Genomic DNA, 15,040 nt, shown 5'->3' with positions numbered 1-15,040 from the left:
AGGGATGGTTAGTGTCTCTGTTTAGTCGTAGAATGCAAGCGTCTGTAAAGTGAACTTGTGCAAGGGTGAATCCTTGAGGAACTAGAGACAGCTAGATCCCAGTCTATGCGTCGTTTGTATAATGCAGGTATCGGTTTAAATTATTTTTAAAAAGTTTGTTCTATATGCACTTATTTTCAATTCGCTACAAACTATTACAACGTTCACTAGTTAAACACCCAATATTAACACGACAAAACAATGAACGATTTACTTTTGACTATTATTCGACCTTCTGGATTCATGGAGCTGAACTTCGGGGGTTAATCCAAGCTTTCCAATTCCCGTCCCGTCCAATCATCTCTCTGAATCATAGTCGCTCTCTTTTATGATGCCTACCTTACCATCGATAATGATTTATCGATTTCCCTTTCGATTTTCAGCTAGATATAGGAAATTCCACTCTAGCCTTTTCACCCATGCCAATACCAGGTGTTCTTATTATCATCTAACATTCTTCCCGAAAAGCCTAAGTGGCCTAGGGACCATTTCATTCAATAATGCCATTTTTTGGTTAGGGAAGCACTCCAAAGGGAGTGTACTTCGTCAGTGCCGCATTTATGTGCGGTTTTATCTTTATCTTTGCGATCTTTTATCTTTAATTGTAAATGAATAAACATGGGAAAAATTAATAAACCTGAAAACCCCTCTTTGGACTCAAATTCGGATATTCAGCGCATCTTGCTTCAGCACCAAAAAATAAGACTAAAAGTTTTTATTTGATTTATTACTGGAAAAAGTTTTGTTTTAAATAAAAGAAAGGAAAAAATAAAATACGGCCAAGCATTATTTGCTAATTAGCAAGGAATAATTTAATCTTATTAATTCTTTTGAGGAAGTAAGATAGATTTAAAGCAGGAGAAAGTGGTTTGAGAGAAATCGTAAAGTAGATTTAGGAAGGAAAAGGAATACTTGGTTAGGAACTTTGCCTATCAGATAGGAGCCGAGAATTTATGAGTGAACCCTATCAGCAAGCGGGTACTGATGTACATTGTATATACCGGCTGTAAGGAAGGAGGAGGTATTATTCCCTAACTTTCACCTCTTTATTACCCCTAACTAACACCCGCACTCTAACCCACATTCCCTAACTTACCTGTCTTCAGGAATTTACAAGACAAATCTTTTTCCGTTCGCAAGAAATAAAATGGATGGAAAAAAAGTTTCCGATAACAGTTTGTTTTTATCCATTAATTCTAATTTTAACTTTAAAAAAAATTGAGCTGAAAATAAATTCTCTAAATTTAGTTTCTCTTAATCTTAGGAAAGAAAAATAAATATTTAATAGAACTTCATAAATTACCGGATGAGCAATAAAAATTATGGTTTACGATCGATGAATGTGAATGAATTATCGATGAATCGATGAAGATTTTTCTTATTCATTGAAGAAGAGATTTCATCAAGGCCCTTCTATTTGAAGCATTGGTTCAGGGTTCGGCTCTTCGGAGAAGAAAATCAGTGATATCTTAAGTGATCCTTTAGCTCAAAATCCTTTCGAGCATTTTCTTGACAACATATTTTCTCTCGGGCAAACTAAACCCCCAGCACTGACGAAAAGACTTGCTGACCATGGTATGAGTTTATCCACCTCTCTTATCACAATGTTTTGACATTCAGGAATCCTCGTCTTCCTTCTTTCCTTATTGGTTTAATTGGCTACCCACCCAGTGGGTCAAAAAATTCAAAATAATCTTTAGATTTGCAGGAAAAGGCAGGTATTAGTTTCATTTATGTTTTTCATTTCTAATTCCCTTATTCATCTAGAGCATTTTCTGATAATTCTTCTAGACGTCTTCGAGGGATATGGCCTAGCGATCTCTTAAGAGATTAATTTGTGTGGCTGTCACCTCTGAGTTGTTTCTCCGATTGGTTTTATGTATTTATATCGTACTATACAGGGTGATCCATTTAAAACGCACCAATCGCTTATAACTTTTTAGGAAAGCGGAAATCCGGAAGAATTCATTAAATAAACTATGTTTTTTTTTGTGTCTAGTTTTCAAAATTTTCCATCCCTGATGCTGTATCTTCATTTTTTGCGGAGTTACGGCCAAAAAACTGATGGAGATTTCATAAGGACCACTGGTTTTGACAATAATTATAAAAACTACATAAAAATTATGAAAAATGACGTTGACCCTAATTCAATATCCTTAATATTTGTCGAGATATTTAAGATCAAAGTTCAATATTAATTTTCCACCAGAAATACACGTTTTGGGAGGTTCTCTGACTGCAAAAAATGTTATTTGTGACGTAAAGAACAAAAATATATAATAATTGAAGAAAACGAAATAGAAGAAAATAAATAATAATTGAAGATTTTAAAACATGTAGTGTAATGTAATGGTTGTGGGAGAATCAGGATACATTTGTTTTATCATCAAATAAAAGCAACCATCACATCATGTTAATGTACTCCGTATGCAGGACTTCTTGACCTATGATTACGGTAAGAATATCTTGCCAGGGTGTTGGTCTAGTGGTCAAAAGCGTGGCTTTGTAAATGGGAGATCCCCAAATCGAATCCCATGTATCTAGTCATTCATATTACTTAATACATCATAATACTTTTTTTTAAATAAAATGAAGTCATTCGTGGGATTCGACATGGAAATTAATGATTTAGGTAAAAATCTAAAGTGAAAGAAATGCATCAACCGGTGCCACTTTAGTGAGTTCTTCTTTTTTAAAAAAATATTCAATTAAATTGTTTCTATGATCCACTTTTCATGTGTTCTTTCTGTGCTCGTAGAACTTTTATTTGAATCATTTTTATTATAGAATTCATTTTGGGGAATGGATAGGGAAATTTCCCTTTGTGTTACTTCATGGTAATGTAGGGTTTTTCTTTTAATAAAGGTTAGTGTTGAATGTGTTTCGAAATTCCAACTTTTAATAAAATTTATGGGATAGAACTTGGGATATTGCAGTGGGAGCAAATCGTGTAAGTGTTATCCAACGAAAATTGCTCTAAAAGTTTATCCAAGAATATAGACGATCCTCATAAGCTTGAGACATTGAATAATGACATTTTACAGAGAAATGCTTATTTAAATTCATAGAACGATATTAGGCTGTCCGCATGACCTAGGACCAATACCAACCAACCAGTCAGAAGGATGTGGTAACAAAATAGATCAAACTTGCATACAGGAAAAAAACCATGTGTGCAAGGATACATACTTAATCTAGAGAAAGGATGCTTCCTGCAGCCATTCTCTGGCTCTGTATTTGCTTGCAGTCGGTATGACGTTATAGATGATGTAAAGTTGCGCCAGTTACTCGTTGTACTGAGCCCCAGACATTACCATACTTCTTGCCGCTACTAGACGCTTCTCCTCAATGCCGTCCCAGAGCACTTGTCTTATATAAAATATTCACAAATATGAATCCACTCAGTACAAAGTAGAAAAGTTGACACACGATAAATTTGATGAGAATAAAATAAGTTTTTTCTTTACTTCATTGCATATGTGTCCGTCATCATTCTTAAAGGAGACTGTCATAACACAAGCATTTTTATTCCACGGTTCCATGGATAAAATCCATTCTGTTCCGGTATTTTAATCAGGTCTTCAGTCTGTAATCAACTTTTAGTACAGACTAACAAAATTCTGCACTAAGTGGAAAATTAAAATTAACCACAACAAGACTAACGCTATACTCTTTACCATTAAATAAAGTCCAAGGCCTAAGACGGGGAATCGAACCCAGTACCACAATACATATTAGCTTCGCAGGTGCCACGGTAGCCGAGCGGTTAGAGGAGTAAAGTATGTTTGCTAGTCGCCACCCTCCGCGACACCTAATTAGTAGTTGGACTTTAAGCCCCGCCTGAAAAAAAACAGGCAATTACTTTACTCTTTGTCAAGCGCAGACCCTCCTTTAATCGACAAATTAGACATAATAATTCTCTGATCCCGTGGTCTACCAACGTTAAGTGCCTAGGCCTAACTTTGGACAACAAACTGACTTTCACTAGACACGTTCAGGACAAAGTAAACTCAGGCAAACTGGACTACACGACTATTATTTCCTTTACTTTCACGTGACTCCAAAATGACTGTGTTCAACAAACTCCTTCTATACTAAGAAGTCATTAGGCCGATGTTGCTCTAAGCCTGCTCCGCCTGAAGCTCTGACTTGTAGTAGCAACATCGAGAAACTTCAGGACAACGCAAAACAAATCTCTGAGACTCGCAACAGACTCTCCACGACGCACTAGAATCGACTTACTCCACGAGACTGCGTCCATTATCCCCCCATACACTCCTATATCCAAAATCGTCTGCTCAAACTCCTTTCCATCCTAGACTGTCAATCCTAATCCACTCTGCCGCGACTGTGCCTACAGGCACAAAAGAATAAAACAGATACTCCTCTAACTCTCTACACTAGCTGCAGATTTTTCCTCTCCTTTTTTCCCTGCATTCCTATCCTGCTCATTTTAACCTTTCTAGTAGCAATGTTAAGAAGGTTACAATGTTTTGTACACTACACTTCATTTATTATTTTTTTTTTTTTGTATATATTTTCATTGAAATAAATATTTATTCTATTCTATTCTATTCAACTTTTAGTAATTACTTAAATAACTTTGGTACACAATACTCCATACTTGTTTGCAAATTTTTCTTCTTCTTACTCGCTCTAACCAATCTTCCATCAGAAACAGAGAGCCTTCTTCACCCTCTTCAACACCCACCAGGGGAAAACCATCACCCTATCACCGTAGAAACGTTCAGAACACATAAAACTGGATTAGGCGCTTTACCCATTTGCCAGAGCGTCGGCTATTTGGTTATACTGTATCCCTTTCTTCGCCTCCTTTCTTGACATTAAAGCCATGGATGGCCTCCTCAATTTTCCAATTCAGGTTTTGCATGTTTTTAGTTGTCGGCCGCTAGACCCAACCTCTGAAACAATGGAGAACCTTGAAAAAGTTTGATCCTTCTGCCGAAGCAAGGTATTTTAAGTGCCTTATTGCTCTTGTTTGCCAGTGACTGTAGCGTAAATGTATTGGTTTCCGTATTGTTCAGTGTAAGAGCGTAGAGTAGTGGGCTAGGAACTCGTGAGAATGCCACGCCCAGGAAGCTGCAGACAAGTTAATACCGAAATCATTGACCAATTTTTGCATACAATTTATAAATATATGTAAAACATTCAATACAGGCATTAATGTGCAGAGTGACGAGCTTATCTTGAGTCGCTGCTTACTGGGAGCGAAATGGTGATAATGCAACCTAATTGAATAGTAGGAGTACACATTCACACTATATATATATATACATTCACATACATGTATTCTGCTTATCCGGATTAATTATAAAGTTAGGAAGATAGGGATTGGAAATGAAGGGGATGCTGCGATAACAAATAGTTTAGGTTGGGATTAGATATAATCTACCATCACAAATAGGGACCTTCACTTCCATGCTTATCATTTATTTACACATGATAAAATTTAATCTAAATAATTATTATGTATTACAATATTTTCTTTATTTATTATCTTTCATAAAATTGTTTATATTAAACCAAATTAAATATCAGTTCGGTCGTTAGTCTGGGAAAGAAGTTTTTCTACATTTCCCAAAATTTTTCAAGCAAAATTCGATTAAGATGGAGAGAAGTGTTTGGAATTTCCTATAAAATGCCATTATTGTTTATTATACTGGTTTACCACGTATGAAATACATATAAAAATCCAATTTAGGACTGAAAATCTAAATTTGATGAAAACAAATCAGCTACTTTACCGAGTAGAATTTACCATATTTTGCGATTTGTACGCAAGTGACTCCTACAATTTTAATTGAACTCTTTTAATTGTAATAATTACAAGCACATAAATCTATAAATTTTACTGGAAACATTTTATTAAGGGTAGTTCTGAAATAGAGTGTGGTTATTTTTGTTTCAAAATTTGTAAGATTACGTGCGACTCAAAACTTCCGGAGCTGGAAAAAAATATATAGATATAGATCAGGGGTTCCCAAACATTTTACACAGGGGTCCCAGGTTCACTGTCCCTCAGACCGTTGGAGGGCCGGACTATAAAACAAACTATTTTAAAGTAAACAAAACGGGAACAAATAGAATATTTCAAATAAAGAACAATTAAATTTAAATCACCAAACTGCCCAGTATTTCTGCGGGAATTATGGGCCTGCTTTTGGCTAATGAGATGGTCAATGTCCGGTTTGGTTATAGTGCTTTGCCTTTCTTCCTACTTCTGCTGTTATTTTCCGGAGCCATGACGCGTGCATCCCGCGTCATCGGAAGTAGTACTGTACATAAGCGACGCAGCGCTTTGTAGCACCGCCACATACAGTGCTCCTCTCACTGACCACCAATGAAAGAGCTGCCCTTTCCGGAAGTTCGGCGAGGACAGGATAAATGTCCTCAGGGGGCCGCATGTGGCCCGCGGGCCGTAGTTTGGGGACCCCTGATATAGATAATATAATAATGACATAATATAATATAATAATCAGATGGTCGAATAATACTTAATTTATTCAGTTAGTGAGATATGTTATTTGTATCTCAACTCTTCCACTTATTATCTGTTGCAAATCCAGACTCAAAGCGCGTATTGGGTACAATGTAATTGATGTCGCAGGTTATCATCCGTTAGGTTCAAGCATGATTTATGTTTGGTAAATTTCATTTTCGTGAAAAACGATTCGCAGGCGTAAGTACGAGATCCAAATGTGGTCACAAGATTGTGCAAGATTTCTTAAATTAGAAAAATTCTTCTTTTATGCGATAAGTGTTGTAAAAATCGATTAATGTTTTCAAAAAAATCTCCTTAACAAAAACTTACAGTTTAAAATGTTAAGTATTAGGGTTGATTAAACGCCAAAAGGTACACAAATCAGCGATTACCCAACATTTCATTAATACTTCATTTCATTAATACTTCAGTAATTCTACTGCATTAATTTTCATTAATAAGTTATTTTTTAGAATTTATTAGATGTCACAGACCCTTATGCTGGCCATTTTCGTCTACAAAATATATGTTCAAGTAGCACTGTAGATTGACTGTAATATCTAGTTATCTATAATAATGAAACTATTAATTACAGGTTAAAAAGAAAAACGTTATAAAAAAAATAAAATATGAGGCTAAAAAATTCATTAACTTTATTAAAAATTGCTTCAAAACTTTTTTTTATAAAAAACTTACACCAATGATTTTGTTTATTTTATTTATTTATTTTTATTTTTAAATAAAAATCGTCGGTTTAAGTTCATTCTTCGATTAAAGTAATTGTTATTTTATGTAGTAGTCAAACGTTTATAATAATAGGTAATAATTATCTGGCTTTATCGCAAATAATATAGTTTTCTTCAATTACATTCTCAATCTAGGTATTCATCCCACAATGTTGAATATATGTAATATAAAGTAAATAAGATATGCATATTTTTAGGGCAGCTAATTATTCCAGTATTTTACTATAAGTAAAATTAGGGGGACTAAATTAAATTACAATAGAGAAATCAATAATTGTTGTTGAATAATCTACTTGTTATTAACTGTGTGTTATTTGTGCTCACGAATATTTCGGTAAGACGAATTCAAGACAGTAGCCTACTCTAACTTTGTCTTTTTCTACTTTAACATGCATGTACATATTTATGTGATTTATCATAATTATAACAAAAAAATATTATAAATGAAGTGGCCAGCATAAGGGTCTGTGACATCTAATAAATTCTAAAAAATAACTTATTAATGAAAAATTAATGCAGTAGAATTACTGAAGTATTAATGAAATGAAGTATTAATGAAATGTTGGGTACTCGCTGATTTGTGTACCTTTTGGCGTTTAATCAACCCTTATACTTAACATTTTAAACTGTAAGTTTTTAGGGAAGGGATTAGCTATGAGGTTAGCATACTGGACTCCCACGCGGAGGTCCCGGGTTCGAATCCAGCAGCTGACCCTTAGATTTTCTCTTCCTAGGAGCTTCTTACAGCTCACTGTCCGGTGATGGACAGTGTTGTCTGTAACGAGAGAACACTGTCCGGAGGCCGGCAGTGCTCTGGAAAAAGCTCCGGGCGCTAATGACCTCAGCTGTTGATGCGCCAAAAAAAAAAAAAAAAAAAAAAAAAAAAAAAAAAAAAAAAAAAAAAACTAAGTTTTTGTCAAGGAGATTTTTGTGCCTTTTGGATAGATTTTCCTTTTTGTTTATTTTACAAAGTTACATATCTTCTTTACAGATTTTTTTAAAATTTGGAATAAACAATTCTATCATTATAATCTGATAAGGTGTTAAGTCGGAACCGTAACTACCACTGGAGAGATCTTTTTAAAGAATGATTATAGTTGCGTTCCCCCAAACCATCCTCAATAACAATTTTTTTGAAAAAGCGTTTTGAATAACATAGGAAGGTATTTGTACGTAAATAGCAAAATTAAACTGCGATTTCAGTACTTCCTTTTAAGAGGAGTAAGAAAAATAAACTACGATTGCAGTACTTCTTCCTAAAAGGCAAAGAGGCAAAGATCTTTTAATCGAACGACAATTCATTGATTTAAATCGGTTCACTCATTGATAATTTAAATGATTGCAGTACTTCCTCTTCGTAGGTTCAAGAGCATCAGCAACGTAGAGGAGCTTTAATCACTTCTTCGTGCTAAATTTTATAAAAAATCGGACTAAGCTTTGTAGAAATATTGGTAATAATAGTTTTAGAAAGGGCCTTATTTGGGTGGGGCGAACTCCCCTCCTTATGAGGCATAGCGTCGAGACTTTTAAAGTACAAATCTGTACAAAATTTCGATTCGAATGACACTTCATTCATGAAAATCGGTTCACATGTCGATAATTTGAAACGATTGCTATACTTCCCCTTAACAAGTGTAAGAGCAGATCGTCGCTTTATTGTTAGGTAGAGGAGCCCTAACCCTATCATCCTACCAAATTTTATCAAAATCGGGCCAAGATTTACAGAGTAATTAGTAATAATAATTTTGGAGGGAGCCTTACATAAAGGGGGCTAACTCCTCTCCCATTTGCTGTACAGGGCAGAGACCCCCAAAAGGCACATCTACATAAAATTCCGAATCGAATGACACCTCATTCATGAAAATCGGTTCACGCGTTTAGGCGCTACGATGTTTACAAAAAAGGTAACAAGAAGAAGAAGAAGAAGAAGAACAACAACAACAACAACAACAACAACATCAAGAACATTTTTTGAAAAAGCCGTTTTTGCTCATTTTTGGCAACTTTTTTCTCAAAACCTATTAGATCTGGGTTGTTGCAAAAAAATTACAGCTATAAAGGAGGGTTTGCCCTATAATTTAAAGAAAATTTGGAAATTTTATCTTTTATAGAAAAAGAGAAAAAAATTGTCAAAGTTGGGTGTTTTCAACGTTACGCTTTTTCGTGCAGTTTTTGATGGTCAACCCTTATACAACTGTCCTACCGGACAGTTTTAATTTGTTCTAGTTCATGATTACATTGTAAGTCAATCAGTTCCATTTAGAAATAATAAACAAATTTTGTAAAAATAGTTTGAATCTCGCGAACCATAAAATTATTCAAATTGGCCACATGGGCCACCCCCTGTTTTAAAATCTTTTATTAAATATTTTTCACAGATAAGTTAATTTCTATGAAAATTCATTTATCTATTGTCCATTGTAATTTCCCATTAAATAAAATACCGTTCAAAAAACAAAGATTATAAACAAGAGCACGATAGTTAAATTCAAAGTTTTGCATACAAATCTAGAAAACCCAATTTTTAAGAATGGATAAGCATAGAAAATTAATCAGAACAATAATATCCAATAAAAAAGCATGCTTTGGGGAAATAGTGCAAGCGTAAATAGTATTTTAGTATATATTCGTCATTTAATACTCCATGTGTCTGGTTTTAGGGAATATAATTTGCTTTAAATTTGCTTTCCTCTGATTGTAAGGGAAGTCCCTCTTACTTCCCTCTGGGAACGGTAGTCGAAGTTGTTGATGAGAGAAATTGTTTGGGATGAAAGAGAAAACATTGTACAATCATCAGTGAGTACAATCACCAGTTCAGATTTTACTAATTGTCGTCAGTACCAAGAGGGTTGGTTGAATAGTCTGTAGATGTTGGAGAATGACTGAGGCGAGGGTGTAGTAGGTTTGATATGTACTTCGGCATTGGTTATCCTGGCGTGAAGTGAAGATCAATACGTGAGTACTGTTTAGGGAGCATCCATGCTTCCCATCCACCTTGTGTACGACTTTGGCAGCTACATTCTTCACTTCCCTGCACTTCACTTCAGTATTCCGCTGATGGTTTTTGGAAAAACCCCCGCCCACTGTCACCCTTACATTAACAATTAGGGAACTTCTTTACTTTTAATAGTCTTAGATCCAACCCTCTTCTCAGTCTAGAAATCCTAACGTGTGACGTTTGATGGTGTTAAGAAGGTTTCCTGCCACAGAACCGCCTTTCACTTAAACGTTAATCTTCACTTCCTGTATGCACCATCCCTTTCTTGTTAACAACTCTGTCACATTGAAGCTCCTTCGTACTGCCTTAAGAGACTTGATATCTAATTCATCTCACTTCACTTTGATACGGCCCTAATACATTAGAGTCACAAGGAACTAAATATAACCACTTAGGCGCAATAAGTGATTATTTAATGCTTGTATCACACTGGAAGCAACCAAAAAAAAAAAATAAATTAGGTTACAATTCAGCTACTAGCTTTCAGATTTCTCATCCTAAGCACTTTTTACCGCTCAATGTCTCCAGCATCTCCAGTACTGTCTCTAACGAGAGAAAACTATCCGGAGGCCAACATAGAGCTGGAAAAAGCTCCAGGCACCAATAACCTGAGCTGTTCACGCGCCTTAAATTAAAATAATAAGTAAATAAAGATAAGAAAGATTATTGCCAATACCAGTCTTAAATTTTTATTCCTTTTTTTTTTTGCCAAGCTTTCATCCTAGAGATTCGGTCATCTTCAGGGCAGTGGAACATATGTTTTTACAGAAACAGATTACAATCACTGTAAAGTCTGGATTAGAATGTAGAACTGCAGCGAGAGAATTAGAATGTAGAACTGCAGCGAGGGAACAGAATGTAAAACTGCAGCGAGGGAAACAGAATGTAGAACTGCAGCGAGGGAAACAGAATGTAGAACTGCAGCGAGGGAAACAGAATGTAGAACTGCAGCGAGGGAAACAGAATGTAGAACAGCAGCGAGCGAATTTCCTTTTAGATTTATATTTTCATTTTATTCCCAAATCTAAAAGCTAAATAATTTTGTTTATTCAACTTTTTAAATAAGCATATATACCACTATAATACAATAATTACTATCTCCATGTTAAAGGCAATTGTTACCGCACACTAACCAAGAGAAAGGTTTCATTATCTTGACAACATATTCCCTACAAACCATGATAAGTGACTTTGTACCTTTTATGATTTTATGAATGAATGAATTCTCATTAATACTAATTAATTTTAAATTTTTCATTAGTTTCGAAAAATTAACAACAAAACTATCTGCGCCAATATATGCACAACCACTGGAAGTATATACTATATATATATATATATTTTTTTTTTTTTCTCCCGGGTAGTTTACAACCTGTGTGGTCATATCCGCGATACCCAATAGCCAGCGCTCTCTATCCTCCCAGTCACCCTCTCTCAATCCCCTTGCTGTTCCACATCCTCCATCCACCGCTTCCTAGGTCGGCCCCGTTTTCTCCTTTCCTGTGGAGTGAAGCTGTGGATTCTCCTGGGCCAGCGATCTTCATTCATCCGCATTACGTGGCCATACCATTTCAATCTTTTGGTCTCTATTGTATAGCGAATGGTCTTCTCGACTTTGGCTTTCTTCCTAATTTCTGAGTTGGGAACTCGCTGGAGCCTGGATATACCACAACTTCTCCTCCAAAAGTCCATTTCCAGGACTAACAGGCTACTTTCAGCTCTTCTGGACAACGTCCAGTTTTCTGCTGCGTATGTGGCTACACTTTCCACAAATGAGTGGTAAATCTTCTTTTCTTGTTTCTATTCCTATTTCCTTGCTCCAGAGGGTCGCGTTTATTGCATTTATAATTTTCTTGCCATTATTTACTTTGTGTTCAATGTCTGTCTCGCTTGTTCCTGCAGATTACAGTCAGTATCCAAGATATTTAAATTCCTTGCTTGGATATAGCATTCAGCCATCTATCTCTACCGGAACGGGAGGAGTATTGAACACCTTATATTCTCTTTTCTTTTTGCTAACGCTTAGTCCCCATCTGGAAAACACGGCTATTAATTTCCTGAACATGTAGCTCACATCCTCTGCCTCTGACGCTATTATTACCTGGTCATCAGCTTATTGGAGGGAGTGGATAAACTTATCACCAACAGGTACACCCATTTCGCAGCAGGATCTTTGAGGGCTTGCTCTACATATATATTAAAAAGGAGAGGGGATAAACAGCAACCCTGCTTCAATCCTTTATTTACCGGGAAACTTGCGGCGATCCGCCCACCTACTTTTACTGCTCCACTAGCATTCTGATATAGCCCTTGAATTGCTCTAATGAGGTATCTTTTGACTCCTACATTATGAAGAGCTTCCCACGATTTGGCTAGTGGTACAGTACCACTAGAAGTACATGTAAATAAAAAATAATAAAAGAAATACCCCTTGACAACTCAAAAAACTCGTGACTTATACGAGCACATCTACTCGGTTCAAGTGCCAAACAACAACTCTGGAAGGTTTTATTATATTACCACATTAACATCCTTTTTGCTCCATCATGGACCAATGGCTGGGAGTGAAGGGTTTTCTTCCATTGGTAATTCATTTTTCTCTAATATTTCCAATTTTTAAATAATTAAGAATAAAAAAGAAGTGTTTTCTCCCTATATACTCGTAGTTGTATATTTAAAAAAATTTATAAAAAATAGTTGTATTTTTTTTTTGCTACACCAGCAATGGTAGTCTAAATCAGAAAGCTTGGAGGCGGTTCAAAGTGGCATAAGAATGGTAACAGTAGAGAGAACTGTGTAGAGAGGCTGTGCAGAGAGAAAGGAGATGGTGTCATTTTATACGCTGGCATCGAGCCAGAGCTGATTTCTAGCCCCAGCCGCCCACCTCACTCATATCCCCACATTCATTCTTGGGGACCTTCAGCACTTTCAGCCCCCTTTTAACAACATGGCTGAAATCGGCTGATTGCTCTAATTCATACTATTTGAGGTTGTGGCTAACCTTTACCAGTTAGCCGAACTCATTATGTTCCTTAGATCTCATACGTGTGGCATTTCATTTCATTTATTTTTTTTTTGTGCACCTTATATTTTTTTTTTTGTATTTAAACATTATTTGCTTGAGGGGAAAAAAATCAATTATTTTCTATAATATGTATTTTTGCTGAATTCGTCAATTTATTTTGTGATGCGAAATTTCACTGCAAAAAAATATAAACTGTTCATTGTTCAATCCAATGTTATACGAGGGGGGACCCAAAATAAACGGGAATTTCGTTATAACTTCTTTATTTCTCAAAGTATTCTCCATTGAACAAAACGCACTTCTGCAAACGATTCTTCCATTGTTCAAAACAGTTTTTAAATTCATTTTTCGGGATATCCTTTAGGCCTTCCAGCGATTTTCGTTTTACCTCCTCTACAGTGGAAAAACGCTTTCCTTTCATGCCTTTTTTGAGTCTAGAGAAAAGAAAGAAGTCACAGGGAGCTAGATCCGATGATTAGGGGGGATGGACAATCGGTGTCATGCCATTTTTTTTTGTCAAAAACTGCTTCACGGAGAGGGCGGTGTGGGCCGACGCGTTGTCATGATGGAAGAACCAGTCGCCTGCGCGCCAAAGATCTGCCCTTTTCTTCCGGATACTCTTCCTCAATCTTTTCAAAATCTCCAAGTAAAATTTCTGGTTGACAGTTTGACAAGGGGGTACGAACTCCCTCGTGCACAACACCTCTATAGTCGAAAAAACAATTGCATTGTCTTGATGTTGGACTTCACTTGGCGAGCTTTCTTGGGACGAGGAGAGTCAAATGTCTTCCACTGGCTTGATTGCCGCTTGGTTTCAGGATCGTATCCATAGCACCAAGTTTCATCACCAGTAATAACCTTAGAAAAAAATTCAGGGTCCTCTTCGAGCTGATTTAGAAGTTGAAAACTTGCCTGAAGTCGGTGAGAATGCGATGGACCAATTTGGTTGCAACCCTTCTCATGAATAAATTTTTGGATAAAATTCTCTGAATAGAACTCCATGATATTCCAGACATCTCACAGAGTTGATCAATGGTTCGGCGACGGTCTTCACGAACGAGGGTATTGATTTTATCCACGTTTTCGTCAGTTCTTGACGTTCAGGGGCGTCCTGAACGGGGTTGGTCTTCAATAGACATTTCTCCATTTTTGAAACGTGAAAACTACTCGTAGACTCTGGTTTTACTTAAGGCAGCATCCCCATAAGCAGTCTTGAGCATTATAATAGGTTGCGCAGACGATTTCCCCTAGAAGAAACAAAATTTCACAGCCTCGCGTTGCTCTCGACAATCTGCCATCACGTTTTCGCCGAAATGGAAAAACTTGTGTTACTAAAAAAATTCACACGGGCGAACCGATACAATTACAGCCACACAACTATGCTCACTGTCTCAGGAGACGTGACCCTAAAGGATACCTGGTCGAGCAATGGGTTCCCCCAATCTCACTCCCCACCACAGCCCAATTCCTGTTACTTTTGGGTATTGTTTTTCATAACTTCCTGCAACATAAAATTGCAGTTCATTGTCAAATACTAATTAAATGAAAATGGTCAACTCAGCCGTGGTAAGTACTAGATCCAAAAGACTTCATACCCCCACCTCGATGTAACTAGGCTCGTCCACCATATTAAGTACAAATTATTAACATCAGACTGAACATGAAACAGGTATTAATAATTATAGTAATTTGTTCAACCGTTTGCTTGTGTAAAACGATTAAAATTAGCT

The 15,040-nt window shown here is 36.2% G+C and overlaps 2 long non-coding RNA genes across 5 annotated transcripts in view; one reads left to right on the top strand and one right to left on the bottom strand.

Annotated features, from left to right (window-relative positions):
- LOC141451049 (uncharacterized) overlaps positions 1 to 15,040 on the top strand; it is a 1,078,357-nt gene that overhangs the window by 700,777 nt on the left and 362,540 nt on the right. The window lies entirely within an intron of this gene.
- The window catches only part of LOC141451050 (uncharacterized), a 125,246-nt gene that overhangs the window by 39,703 nt on the left and 70,503 nt on the right, over positions 1 to 15,040 (bottom strand). The window lies entirely within an intron of this gene.

The sequence above is a fragment of the Rhodnius prolixus genome, unplaced genomic scaffold (genome assembly GCF_049639745.1).
Source record: "Rhodnius prolixus isolate KJV_2025 unplaced genomic scaffold, Rpr scaffold_8, whole genome shotgun sequence".
Classification (NCBI taxonomy): Eukaryota; Metazoa; Arthropoda; class Insecta; order Hemiptera; family Reduviidae; genus Rhodnius; species Rhodnius prolixus.
Note: the sequence above shows the minus strand (reverse complement) of the source record. Positions and strands in the feature narration are given on the sequence as shown.